This window comes from Gallinula chloropus (assembly GCF_964237585.1).
Source record: "Gallinula chloropus genome assembly, chromosome: 21".
NCBI lineage: Eukaryota > Metazoa > Chordata > Aves > Gruiformes > Rallidae > Gallinula > Gallinula chloropus.
This window is the reverse complement of record NC_140106.1, coordinates 2,244,096-2,257,883: the sequence shown is the minus strand read 5'-3', so window position 1 is coordinate 2,257,883 and position 13,788 is coordinate 2,244,096. Positions and strand designations below refer to the sequence as shown.

The 13,788-nt window shown below is 48.5% G+C and overlaps 2 pseudogenes across 2 annotated transcripts in view; one reads left to right on the top strand and one right to left on the bottom strand.

Annotated features, from left to right (window-relative positions):
• The window catches only part of LOC311199737 (tubulin polyglutamylase TTLL13-like), a 336,991-nt pseudogene that overhangs the window by 233,571 nt on the left and 89,632 nt on the right, over positions 1-13,788 (bottom strand). The window lies entirely within an intron of this gene.
• Positions 1-13,788, top strand: part of LOC311199707 (tubulin polyglutamylase TTLL13-like) — a 146,942-nt pseudogene that overhangs the window by 111,173 nt on the left and 21,981 nt on the right. Inside the window, exons 5-9 of the transcript in view lie at positions 11,390-11,520; positions 12,442-12,598; positions 12,888-13,034; positions 13,192-13,277; positions 13,419-13,644. The product of the transcript in view is annotated as a tubulin polyglutamylase TTLL13-like (transcript). The remainder of the gene's footprint in view (positions 1-11,389; positions 11,521-12,441; positions 12,599-12,887; positions 13,035-13,191; positions 13,278-13,418; positions 13,645-13,788) is intronic.

Sequence of the window (13,788 nt, the reverse complement as noted above, 5' to 3'; positions counted from 1 at the left end):
AAATAAGCCATTACTGAATTCCCATATGTGCTAAATGTGCCTTTAGTGAGACTCTCTTTACCCTCAGGGGAGCATTCAAACTGTGCCTCTGACAAGGAAAAAAATACCCACTACACCTGTATGAAGTCTGAAAAGAATTGAGAAATACAATTAAGGATGGAGAAATGGACATGTTATTACTGGCCCCTTCATACTATCAAGAGCAAAGCAATTACAGCAGGCTTTTCTCTTAATGCCTGCGATCGTATTAGAAATAACTTCTGAATTTAGCCCTGCTCAGTTCAAGAACAGAGTTTATCTTGCTATCCCAGTAAGGTTTATTTCTAGATGTGCAGGCTAATTATTAAAGCCACTGTTTTATTCTCTGCTGATTCCTAGCAGATAGGTAAAAAGTTACAACCATTTGAGGATGCACTATGAGGAGATGGCGTACTATTGTTACATGTGTTTGCTGCTGATTTTAGGATACATCTGTAATGAATCACACAGTACAGTGCCACTTCATCTAGAGCTTCTTCTGATGACGTGGAGCAGCCACCCTCATTAGCAGGGTGAGTGCCACGTGAGTGTGATGACTCTGGGATGTGACGAGTTCAGACCTCACTTGGGTACATTTGCAGAGCATGAGATTAGGTGTAGTCTAGACAGGCAGCCAGACAGACATTCCTTGGCCTTTGTTAGCACAGAACACTAGAGGGATATAAAGAAACAAAGGCTTGCTGGAAAACCTGCAAAGGCATTAATTTTGTAGGAGGTTTGGGGTTTTTTTCCATGTTTTTTTGCTGTTGTAAGCTGGGACTTGCGTGTCTGTCATAGCAGGAGTTCTAAGAGATGGAAAGATGAGAAGCCTCTTTTGTGTTTTCCTTTTTTTCTCCTTTCTTCTTTTCTTTTCAATTCCAGCGCACTAAGTTTCATCATAAAGACAGTTTGAAGTACGGTTTTTGGTAGGTGGTACAATCCTAAATATGTGCCCAGTTTTTAAACCAGAGAAATAAACCTTTTGTCCCAGTGCTGAGTCAGCAAGTTTGGATCTTTCATGCTGACAGCTGCAAGACTAAAGAAGAGTGATCCATACACAGAACATGCTTGGTTGTAGTGGGAATTCGTGCTCTTCTGGAGGTCGCCTTCAAGAAAAGAATGTCTAAATATCTTTGTCAAAATATGAATATTTTTGGGAACCTGCACAGTGTTGGCTCCTCCTGCCTGTGCCAGCATGTTACTGACAATAGTAAGATGTAATACTGATGTGAAAAATACAGATTTGTACTATACATAAAGGTATGGTCTCCCTGAAAGACTTTAGCACTTGATGGCTTTTACCTGGTTTCCTGAAGTATTTATCACTTCCTTAGGCTTTCCCACTGTTTCCTCTCCCCTGCTCTTGAAATATAAATTTTAATGCCTTTGTGCATCTTGTCTGGAATGTTATTGCCTTTAGAAACCGCAGTGCCACAGGTTAGCAACAAAAACTGGTAGATGGTTTTGATGGAAGAGAAGGCGAGAGAGGGCTGGGTACACTTGTCACTGCCTTTTTGTGTTTGGTTATGTAAGAACGTAATTATAGAATACCCAAAGTAAAACACATTACCAGTAGCAATTACCTTTCTTACTGGCATACAGTGCCTTTCACTGAAGTAACTCTCAAGAGGATTTTCCCATGTATCACAAAGTTTTCCAGAAGTATTTATAGAAATTACATTAATTTACCTACCACATAAGTTTACAACCCGTATAAATGAATTTAAAGATCACTGAAATGTCATCTGAGTCAGGTATTGCAGTTAAGTCTGCTCACTGCAATGAAAGTATTATTTATTCAAATCTGTGGGAAAGCAAAGCATCCAAATATTTCTACTATATGTAAAATTCAGTGAGAATTTAACTCAGTTATTTGAATTTCTTGCAGGTCTGACATAAGTGCATGTTTCATAGGGAGATAAGAGTTTGGTAGATTGCATTGCACTGAGAGAAGTAGGACGCTGCTCCAGAATCTGGATCACACTGCTAGAATGGCTGTTGGAGGGCCTCCTCCCCACTCTCACCCCAGGTGGCTACTGCAGTCTCCTTCAAAATCTTAGCACCAGCACTGCCAGTCTTGGACAGCAATCTGAAATGCAAGTCTGAGCCCTCTGCCTCTTCCCCCTCTCCAGTTTTACAGCCCATGAATGGACTGGATGCTTCTCATCACCTTTTAATTGTTCCTAAACGCAAAGGCCACAGCAAGCGGAAATTTACCATCACAGCATCATTTTCCCATCTGTTTTCAAAGCCTCCCTCACACCTCCCTGCAAAATCCTTGACACTTGAACCCAAATCAAATGTTTGTTAAATCCCAATTCAGTTCTGGGGGACCTACCAGTCCAGCTGGTAGGTAAGCATAAGATTCAGCTGTGAGACCACTTATTTGGGTCTTAGAACCACATCAGTCCAGTGCTGTTGACGGTCCTTGTTTTGTAGCTCTGCTTAGGAGAAGCTCTGGATTTACCCAGCTTGGTACAGTCCTGCACTAAAAATTCTCTTACCAAAATTATAGAACTCTGCTCACTTTGACAATGCTTCATAAACTGTGGAAACAGGGTCTGGGATCATGGGATGAATATAAGGATGTTGCCAGGGCCTGCAGGGATGCAACTAGGAGGGCTAAAGCCTGCTTAGAAATTAAGCTGGCAAGGGACATAAAAGATAATAAAAAGAGTTTTTTCAGGTATGTGAATAGTAAAAGGATAACCAGGGATAATGTAGGTCCCTTGTTAAATGAGGCGGGTATCTTGGTAACGGGAGATGATGAGAAGGTGGAGATACTGAATGCCTTCTTTGCCTCGGTCTTTACTCCGAAGGCTTCTCGGGACCCACAGATACCAGACGAAAGTAGCAGTGGTTGGGGAATGAACGGCTCACCTCTAGTTGAGGTAGGGGTAGTCCAGGAGCGACTCAAAGGATTGGATGCACACAAATCCATGGGTCCAGATGGGATACACCCACGTGTGCTGAGAGAACTGGCGGAGGTGATTGCAGAGCCACTCTCTATCATCTTCAATAGGTCCTGGACTACAGGAGAAGTGCCTGAAGATTGGAGAATAGCCAATGTGACTCCAGTCTTTAAAAAAGGCAAGAAGGAGGATCCCAGCAACTACAGGCCAGTCAGCCTCACTTCTGTCCCTGGAAAGGTGATGGAACAGTTTGTTTTGGATGCCATCTCCAAACAACTGGAAGAGAAGAAGGTTATGAGGAGTAGTCAGCATGGATTCACCAAGGGGAAATCGTGCTCGACCAATCTCATAGCCTTCTATGATGTCATCACCAACTGGGTGGACGGAGGGAGAGCAGTGGATGTCGTCTACCTTGACTTTAGCAAGGCTTTTGATACTGTCTCCCACGACATCCTGATAGAGAAGCTGAGGGAACAAGGGTTAGATGAGTGGACAGTGAGGTGGGTCGAGAACTGGCTGTCGGACCGGGCTCAGAGGGTCGTGATCAGTGGAGTAGAATCTGAATGGAGGCCTGTGACTAGCGGTGTTCCCCAGGGCTCGGTGTTGGGTCCAGTCCTGTTTAATATCTTCATTGACGATCTTGATGAGGGTATAGCATCCACCCTCAGCAAGTACGCCGATGATACAAAGCTGGGAGGATTGGCTGACACGCAGGAACACTGCGCTGCCATCCAGCGAGACCTTGACAGGCTGGAGAGCTGGGCTGGGAGAAACCAGATGAGGTTCAACAAGAGCAAGTGTAAAGTCTTGCACCTGGGGAGGAACAACCGACTGTATCAGTACAGGCTGGGGGATGACCTGCTGGAAAGGAGCTCTGTGGAGAAGGACCTGGCGGTCCTGGTTGATGACAGGTTGGCCATGAGCCAGCAGTGCGCACTGGTGGCGAAGAGAGCCAATGGGATCCTGGGATGCATCAGGAAGAGTATGTCCAGCAGGTCGAAGGAAGTGATCCTCCCCCTCTACTCTGCGTTGGTCAGGCCCCACCTGGAGTACTGTGTCCAGTTCTGGGCTCCATGGTATAAAAAAGACAGGGATCTCCTGGAGAGAGTCCAGAGAAGGGCCACGAAGATGATTAGGGGCCTGGAACATCTCCCATATGAGGAAAGGCTGAGTAAGCTGGGTCTGTTCAGCCTGGAGAAAAGAAGGCTTAGGGGAGACCTAATTAGTGTTTATAAATATCTTAGACTTGGGACGCAGGGGGATTTGGCCAGCCCCTTTTCAGTGGTCTGTGGGGACAGGACTAGGGGCAATGGCTGTAAGCTGGAGCATAGGAAGTTCCGCACCAACATGCGGAAGAACTTTTTCACAGTGAGGGTGACGGAGCAGTGGAATAGGCTGCCCAGGGAGGTGGTTGAGTCTCCTTCTCTGGAGATATTCAAGTCTCGTCTGGATGCCTATCTGTGTAATATGAGATAGGGAGCCTGCTTTGGCAGGGGGGTTGGACCCGATGATCTCTTGAGGTCCCTTCCAACCCCTAAGATTCTGTGATTCTGTGATTCTGTGATTCTGTGATTCATTTGTCACTGTACATGGCTAAGCACACTTGGTGTGGAAATCCTTCCCTTGAACCGTATATTAGTTTCTTCCTCAGCTACTGATGCACAAGCTTGATGACTTCCTTAATTACATTATAGATTTTTCTCCTTGCCTAGCCGTAAAGACAAGTAGGAAGCAAAGGATGTTCTCTTAATTAAAAAAAAGAAGAATTTCTGAAACATCTTGTTTTGTAAGATGTGAGTCCTTGCAGGTCATGCTATTAATTGTGAAATAATCTATTTGTCCGAGACTAAACTGGATTAAGTCATAAATGAGCTGTAAAGAAAAGGATGACAAGGCCTAAGATACTATTCAGGGGAAATAAAGGGTGAGCAAGATAAAGACAAATACAGAAATCTAGGAATAATTCACTGTTCTAAGAACAGCAATAGGAAACGGAGTGAGCAGGCACTGGTTTGATGCTTTGGCTATAGGTAGAAGACATAAGGTGAAGAGAGCTTGCCCAAGGCTGAGTGCTGCAGTGAGCTCTTGTGCTGTTGCTGTGGATGGCCAGCACTCAGACTACAAGCAGTATCTTTCCTTCAGAGGTGTGATCAAGAGCATCTTGCCCAAAGTAGTCACAGGGAGATGGAGGTGGTGCCTGGTCATAGGATTCATGTCATTGACATCGCAGCTTGTGGAGGATGAACTAAGCCATCAAGGGAGGGCAGGGAGATAAGTTTGATGGCCCCTCTCCTCTCTGTGGGTCACACACAGAGGTGTTCTCATCACTCATGATGGAGAAGGCGTTTTTATTCCATCCTCAGCCCTGCACAGGTTCATCACAGAATAAAGTTCAGCCCTGAAATACAGGGCTTTGCCTGTCTTTTAAATATATATTTATATAATGTTCATTAAAAGGCAGAGTTTTCAAATATATTTTTTGAACTTGCAAGGAATTTTTAAAATTTTGACTGCCTTCCTTCCAGATGTTTCCTTCTAAGTAACAATATTTTGGGGGGCATTATAAAATGAGGTAATTTTTATTTAAAATACTGGTAGATGCCCCTAGTAACAAAACTGAAAAATACTTCTGATTTAAATGTATTTTTAATGTTTGGGTCTTTGTTTGTGGCAATCGGTGATTCCTGGGAAAGAAGGCATTGGAAAACACAGCAAAATTTAAAAAAACAATCTGCAATGAAGAAGTAGAAATCAACATTGCTTTTTACTTACAATAATCCAAATATCCAGGGTGACTTAAAACTCGGTGTCCTGAATACCAGGAAGATTACTAGATATAATTATCTCACTCTTATGTAACACAAAATAAAAAGTTTCAGTCAAGTGCTGAGCTTTTCCTTCTGCCTACATACTGAAATATTTCTCTTTGCATATTCCCCTCTGCGTAAAGCATTAGAAATTGACTGTCACCTTAGAGCATTTCAGAGTGACTCGTGTATTGTGTGAGCACATGTTTTTAGTTCTCAGTTTGGGGAAGGGGAAATGACAGCACCGTGATGCTCACGGCTAGAGGCAGGTACCACTGAATTTGCCATACGGGACCTCCTTTTGCTGGTAGGTCTGTCAGGGTGGGGGACTGGCGTTTGCCTTTACATGGCTGAGTAGGACCCTCAACCTCCCCCAGGGCCCTGGTCCTCTGGCTGGACAACATCACTTGGGAGTAGGGGGGCTGTGGGTGGGGGAATGCCAATGTCCCTTCCCTGCGGGATCCAGCGGGACAGGAGGACCAGGCTTGTGCCCTCGGAGGACTGGGTTGTTTAGTCAGCTGAGGTTCCCACTGCTGTAGAGGAAAGGAGAAGGGAAAAGGTCTGTTCTCTAGTTGATCCACCACAGGGGACAACACCACACAGGGCAAATATTTATTTAGCAGTGAAAAGGCTAAAGATCGTTCCTTAGATCTCTACTTGGATGTGCTAACAGGCAGCTTGTCAGCCCCCCTGTGTGCCTCAAACTTCTCTATTGCAATCACTGGAAAAACAAGTGCTTCAGTGAGAGCAAGCAAAGAGGGAAGTGGGGGGGATGTTTAAGGAGAAGACCTTGGAACAGCGTTTTTGTCAGAGTTTAAGTCAGCCTATTCAAAAAGCATATCTCCAGGGAGTGATAAGGCTTGTAATTTGGGATTTTTTTTCAAAACTCCAAAGTAACTAAGTTTTAAGAAAGCCAAGTACACAACACCAAGGTACGTTGAGCTGGCTTTTCCAGCTGGAATAGCTGGAATGCTCCCAGCTATTAAGATTGTCACATTGCAAGAAGCATAGTGTCCAGGGAGACTTCCCCTCTTCCCAGCTGGTTGGTATCTGTGGTGTTTATGTTCTCCTTAGTTATGTCTTGTGCATACTTTGAGTTAATGTCATTTAATTTTGGCTCACTGAAGGCATCTCCGTATACTGCGCTCTATTTGCAGTACTTTACTTAAGCAAAGACTGCATTAATGCAATAATTAGCTATATTAAACCAGCTGATCATCTATGCAAATTCATATTTTTAATAGCTTCCACATAGAAAAATAAAGCCCTGCTAATCCTTTAATTAATTTGCAATCTAAAACTGTGTAAGCCTTTGACACTCTGTTTTCAGGAGCAATTAAGTTCAAGCCTGTGGCCAATGGTAAGTTCAGCTTGAGCCTGTGTTATGTCCCACAAGCCATCAGGATGAGCAGCTGTAGTTTTCCTTCCCCTCTGTACCCAACAGCTGGGAAAAAATCTCCACCTGTTTCCCAAGTGATGTGTGGCACACAGGCAGCAGGTATGCTCACATTTTATCCACTCCCACGGAGTTTTCATTCTTGACCTCAAAGATCTTTTCCAGCCAAAATGATTCTGTGAGTCTATGATCCTAAACAGGACTGTTTTAATTCCTCTTTGGGTCTCTCCAAGGCACCTTTGCATACTAACATCCTCACCACCATTGCTGCCCAATTTCCTTTAATCACAGTCTTACTCCATGTAACAGTTCTAACAGGCTTTGCAGTATGTTCTTCATGTTCACCGGTTGTTTCTCAGCTGGTATATGCTACAACGATCTCATCCATCATTGCCAATAATTTTCCTTCCTCCTGATGAAGACAGAGGGTGTTCAACAAAAATAAAATAGCCCCTTGTCCCTGAATTTAAACTTTCCTCTGTACAGCAGCACCTTACAGCTAATTCCTCCTCCCTCTGATAACCAGGCATTTCAGCGGAGGCTACGACATTGCTCTGGATTTTATATTCCCAATGCTTTAATGTAAGAATGCTTCCATACATTCCTTCATTGTGCTGTTCTTCAGGGCAGCGTGTCCTGCAGTCTCTCCTCTCTACCCCAATTTCTGTGAAGACCTGTCCACATGCCTCATAATCAGATGCAGGCTTGATGAGACCAGGCACACAGTAAACAAGATGCTTGCCTGCAAGGATCTCTTCCTACAGACTGGGAAATGCTGGACCACACATCTCCTTGCATCTTGCCAGGGTGAGTGGGTTTAGTGCTACCTGCAGTTTCTCAGCACATCCTCAGTTCTAAAAGCTTTATCTTCAGGGCCCTTTAAAAATGTTCCCAGACACTCTAGTGAGGGTCGATTTAGATTCTAGGTTAGGAATTGTTTTATTTCCCCTGTGTTTTACAAAATCCCAGCTAGCATTGTCTGCATAGCTTTGTTTTCAATTTACACATTTAATAATTTCTTCCTTCTGCATTTTTGGAATGTAGGAAAGAGAATGATAGGGAGAGGCATTTTGACTCCTCCTCCACCTTTATATGGTAATCCTTTAATACTTCATTTCAACACCATGGTGATAAAGCAAGGGAATTGTAGCCTTCCAGTACCTGAAGGGGCTACAGGAAAGCTGGAGAGGGACTGGTTATGAGGGACTGTAGTAGAGAGGACAATGGAGAACGGCCTTAAGCTGAAGGAGGGAGCATTTATATTAGATATGAGGCAGAAATAACTCCCTGTGAGGGGAGGCCCTGGCGCAGGCTGCCCAGAGAAGCTGTGGATGGATGTCTCCTCCCAGGCAGTATTCAAGACCAGGTTGGATGGGGCTTTGGGGCAACCTGGGCTAGTGGAGGATCTCCCTGCCTGTGACAGGAGGTTGGGACTAGATAGGCTTTGGAGTCCTTCCAACCAGAACTCTTCTAGGATTCTGTGAATATCTGAAATTAGATTTTTCAAGTCTGGACTTCACTTGGTATTTCAGTTTTATATCCACTAAGCCTCGAGGCACGTTGATAGTGAGTGGCCCAGTGCTGCACATCAGTTTCCCTTAGCTTGTTTGACAGATCTCTGTGATCACTACTAATAATTTTAAAAATTTCTGTTAAAAATTTCCTGTCCATTGTCTTTTGGCACCACAGATAGCTGCTTTGTCAAGCACTTACTGAAAGTACATTTTCTTTTTTTTTTTAAACCCCACTCACTTCCTCACTTTCCTAACAGACCTCACAGTGAAACTGTCTGCTAACATACCAATGTAACTGCCCTGCACTGAGGAGGGAATCGGCCCACTGTTGCTGTGAGAAAGGAGCAGAGGAACTCTGAAGGCGACTGAGCAGACCCATGTCATGTGTTAGTGAATGGGGGGTGCTGCTCCTACAAGAGCTTTCTATTAAGCACTGAGCAGGTGGGCTCTTCTCTAGGCTTGGACACAGCCACAGTCTTGGAGGAGAGGAGAAAGTGCCTGTGGCAGCGATGTGTAATGCAAATTCCTGAGGCTGCTAAAACCCCGAGGAGACAATCTCAGTGTGAACGCTAAACTGTGTTCCCTCAGAGCTGTGCTTGAAGAGGAAACATGCAACATCTCCTTCCTTCACGCCTCCAGCCTCCTACCATGCATTTAGCAGAGCAGGAATTGTCTTGGCTGATAGGTACAGGAGAGCTTAACTATCTTGCATGGTCCTGTCTCCTTAGAGGCTTGTACAGCTTCTCAGTGGTGCTCATGAAAGCCAGCAGCAGGCCAGAAATCACTAAGAGGTGCTGTCTTGGTTTTGCCCCAGCTGAGAGCTGAGCCCCACGCAGACGATTGTTCTTTAGGAGGGAGTGTGGTGGGCACTACCAGGACAAGGTAGATACAAGTTGGAAATTAGGAAAATGTTCTTTAGAATGAGGGTGTTACATCACTGGATCAGGTTGCCCAGGGAGGTAGTGAAGGCTCAGTCCCAGGAGATACTCAAGGTCTCTGAGCAACCTGATCTAGGCAAGATGTCCCTGCTTCCTGCAGGGCGGGTGGACTAGAGGACCTTTAAAGGTCCCTTCCAACCCAGTATGAGCATCAGCTTCAGGTAGGGAAAAATGCCAAACCCAAGACTTTTTCCAGTGCACAGTCTGCCTTCTGTTTGAGTTTCCCCCCAACGCGGCTTCTTAGGCAGCAAAGATTGCTGATGGCTTCTTCTCATCTGTCTGGCCTCAGCTAGGTCAGCCCTGGACTATTTGTGCTTCTGATCAAACGTGTTGCCATATTCCAAGTTCCAGGAGCATGGAAATGACATTTTCAATCCGCACAGGGGCCAGTGCCACCCTGTGCAAGATCGCCAGGAGCAGGAGGCCCGCTGTGATGCCAGCAAGCAGTGGGATGTGACATCACGTCGCTGGGTGGTTCTCTTGGGGCACCGGCAGAGCCTGGCTCAGTCTGGCTCGTGCCTGGACTCCCACTGAGCGTGCCTGCGAGGTGTGGAGGCTCGAGCCAGGCTTCTCTGGGTGTTTTGGTGTCTGCCATTGGCAGCTTTGGTGCCCGTTCAAGAGCCGTGCGGTGTGTTTCCCCAGCCCTGCCTAGCTGAGGCAGCTGGACACTGTGTGGTGTGCTTTTGGCATTGGAGGTGAGCCGTGTGAGGAATCGTGGCTATGGGGTGGCCATGGGGTGGGCTGTGGGGCTTGGGGAGCTGGGAGGGTGTCCTTCTGGAGCCAGGGGCCAGGGACCTGCTTCCTCCTCTCCCCTTCCCGGGACAGCCAGTGACTGTGGCCCCTCTCCCTTCTGCGGTGCAGGTCTCCCCAGCCCGCTGCAACAAGTCAACATGGCAACAGAGGAGGAACAGTGGAGCTGCCCCATCTGCCAGGGTGCTCCAGGTGACATGGCTTACGTGACACCCTGTGGCCACAAGTTCTGCTTGGGCTGCGTCCTGCGGTGGGCAAAACACAAATCATCGTGCGCCCTGTGCCGGCAGCAGGTCAACACCGTCCGCTTCTCCCTGCGGTCTGAGGACGATTTCTTGGAGTTGGATCTGCCACCACCATCAGATCCACTGGAGGACCATGATGACCAAGAAGAGCAGGAGATTGAGGAGCCGGCACCCAGCAGAGATGTGGCTGGCTTTACACCTGAGGACTGGGCAGACTATTTCCGCCAGTCTGAGGAGACACTGGAGCCCCTGCTCCCCTGGCTGAACCAGCATCTGCCATCTGGGGCTGAGTGGTGGGACGCAGATCTTCTGAAGAACACCGTCATCTTCGTTCTGTGCAGCCAAGGACTGGACGAGGTGTCCATGGTCCGTACCCTGCAGCCCTTTCTGCACGACCGGACAGCCAACTTTGTCAATGAACACATTGAGGTCGCGGCAGAGAGCTGCAGGGAGCAGATGCTCCTGCACATGGGCTTCCCATTCTACAAGGCTGCTGAAGATCAGGAGTACAGCCCTGCCACCAGCCCTGTGCCTGCCCTCATCCCTGGGGGGACTCCTACATCATCACCGGAGGGAAGTCCTCTTCCTTCACTGCAGGAGACTCCTACCACCTCCTCACAGCCCACTCCTGCCCCCTCGCCGGTGGTGACTCCGTCTTCCAACACCAGCGCAGAGGAGGAGTCCTTGGAGGATTTGGGACAGGAGGTGGCAGCTTCCTCCATGGCTGCCCAGGGCAGGGAGTCATCACCCGGCAAGAGTTCCACCTCTTCACCACAGCTGACTCTCTTTTCCCTCTGCACCTCTTTCAGAAAATCAACCACTTCCCAGGCATGATGGAGATCTGCCGGAAGGACTTGTTAGCGCGCAACCTGAACCGCATGCTCAAGCTCTTCCCCGAGGAGTACAAGATATTCCCCCGCACTTGGTGCCTGCCAGCTGAGTGAGTGATGGGCATTAAAGCAGCTGAGAGCAGGGATAGGAAATGACGCAGCGGGAACCTCTCTGTGGTGGGCTGGGGGGGTCTCTCACACTTGGGATCCCTCCCTGTGACTGAGCGGTGTGTCGGCACACGTCTCTGGCTTCAGGCCATGTGCCTTGCAGGCAGAGTGCAGAGGGGCTAAAGCTGGGGAGGGGCACCCACCCGGAATGCCAAAGGGCAGTGGGTGAGGGAGGAGTGTGAATCGGCTTTTGGCTGGAAGGTGTCTCTGCAGCTGGGAGCGAGCAGGAGAGGCGGCAGTGGCGGGGCGGCGTGGCAGGCTCTTGTCTCCCGGGGGCTGGGGCAGTGCCCATTGCTTGCCCGGGAAGGGCACGGGACAGGGGCACGAGGCGGATACACCCCACCGATGGCGATGGCCCCTGTGTCTCTGCCAGCGCTGCAGCAGAGCACGCTGAGGCCAGAGGGTGGTGGGAGAGTGCGGGTCACTCCGCTGAGCAGAATTCTGGGCACAGTGGGATGGAAACTCCCACCAAGGTCCCGAAGCTTTGGGGCGCACGGCCTGGCTTCTCTCCTCACGTACGGGCGAGCAGTGCTCGCAGCGCGGCTGAATGTGGCCCAGGAGCACCCGGTGTCGTGGCAAGGGGCCAAGATGCCCATTCCTAGGCAGATTTTACTCTGGCCGTTGCCTGAAAACCTAGAATCAGAGCTCTCCTCACCTGCTCCATGGCCACACCCTCCTCCCGCTCAGCAGGATTTTCCCCATTCCTGACCAAAAGCATCTTTGCTGAAAGAGCATCTCTTTGCAGGCCTCTGAGTGTTCTTGGGGCTGTTTCCTGGAGCCAGGAAAACTTGCCCTCTGTTATGGGTGAGCTCAGGGGATAGGGGTATTTTGCAGCTCTGAACAGCCCCCACTTCCTCCCACAGCTATGGAGATTTCCAGGTCTACAGAGACAAGAGGAAAACCGGAATGTTCATCTGCAAGCCTCCCAGTGGCTGCCATGGAAAGGGCATCTTCATAACGCGAAACCCAAAGGAGATCAAACACGACAAGCGTATGATCTGTCAGCAGCACATCTCTAAGGTAACGGGGACAGTCTCAAACTAGAGCTGGGGGTGTGCAACCTCGCAGCTCCTCCAGCATCCCACATCCCCCTTGTGTCCTCTCCCTGCACCTTCCTGGACCTGCCAGGGGCACAGAGGTGGCCGCAGCTCAGCAAAGGCCTGGCGAAAGCTTGCCTTTCTCCTCGCTGCTGAGGTGCCGGGGAGCGGCACAAGCAGTGAGACAGAGCAGCCAGCCTCGTGCAGGGCAGCCAGCAGCCGCCTCGCAGCCTTTGCTTTTCTCACGTCCCTCCTGCCTTTTTTTCTCACAGCCTTTCCTCATTGATGGCTTCAAATTTGACCTTCGTTTTTATGTGCTGGTCACCTCTTGTGACCCACTGAGGATTTTTATCTACAAGGAGGGTCTGGCCCGCTTTGCCACCGTGAGGTACATCGACCCCAGCAGCACCAGGAACCCAGTAGGAAAGGCAAGTCTGGTGGCTTTCATGGCATGCAGCTTGCTTCTTTACTGTTCTTTGCACCCTCTGTACCTCTTCCCAGAACAGTCTGTGAGCAGTTTGTGTTGGTGCCATATGGCTTATAGTAAATGAAAGCCTCTCACGTATCCTCTCTCAGGATGACACCTGCATGCATTTGACCAATTATGCCATCAACAGACGCAGTGAAAACTTTGTCTGGGATGACGTGAAGGGCAGCAAGACGTACGGTCTTGTGGGGATGCTGCAGTGCCTGGGGCACGACCTGCAGGAAGGCTGCCTTTGGGAGCCCTGATTGCCAGGGCCTTTCTCAGGGCGATCGTGGTATCACAGGGCAGCTCTTAGGTTCTTCTGTCCTGCACACAGGAAACTGTCCACCCTGTTTGTTTGGATGAGAGAAAACAGCTTCAATAAGGCCAAGCTCTGGGAAGATACTGAAGATCTTGTTATCAAGACACTGATCTCAGCTCAGCCCATTGTGAAGCACCAGTACCAGAGTTGCTTTCCCCAGCACGTGACTGGCAGTGCCTGCTTTGAGATCCTGGGCTTCGACATTTTACTGGACAGAAAGTTGAAGCCGTGGCTGCTCGAGGTGAGGAGGGAATCTCCTGCTGGGCTGAAACAAGACCGGAAGCAGTGGAGAGCTTAGAGCTGGCTGGTCTGGGGGGAGGCTGCTCAGCAAGGAGCTGTGGGCTGAACAGAGCTGATCTGCTTCAGAAGGGCCTCCTGGGTTAAG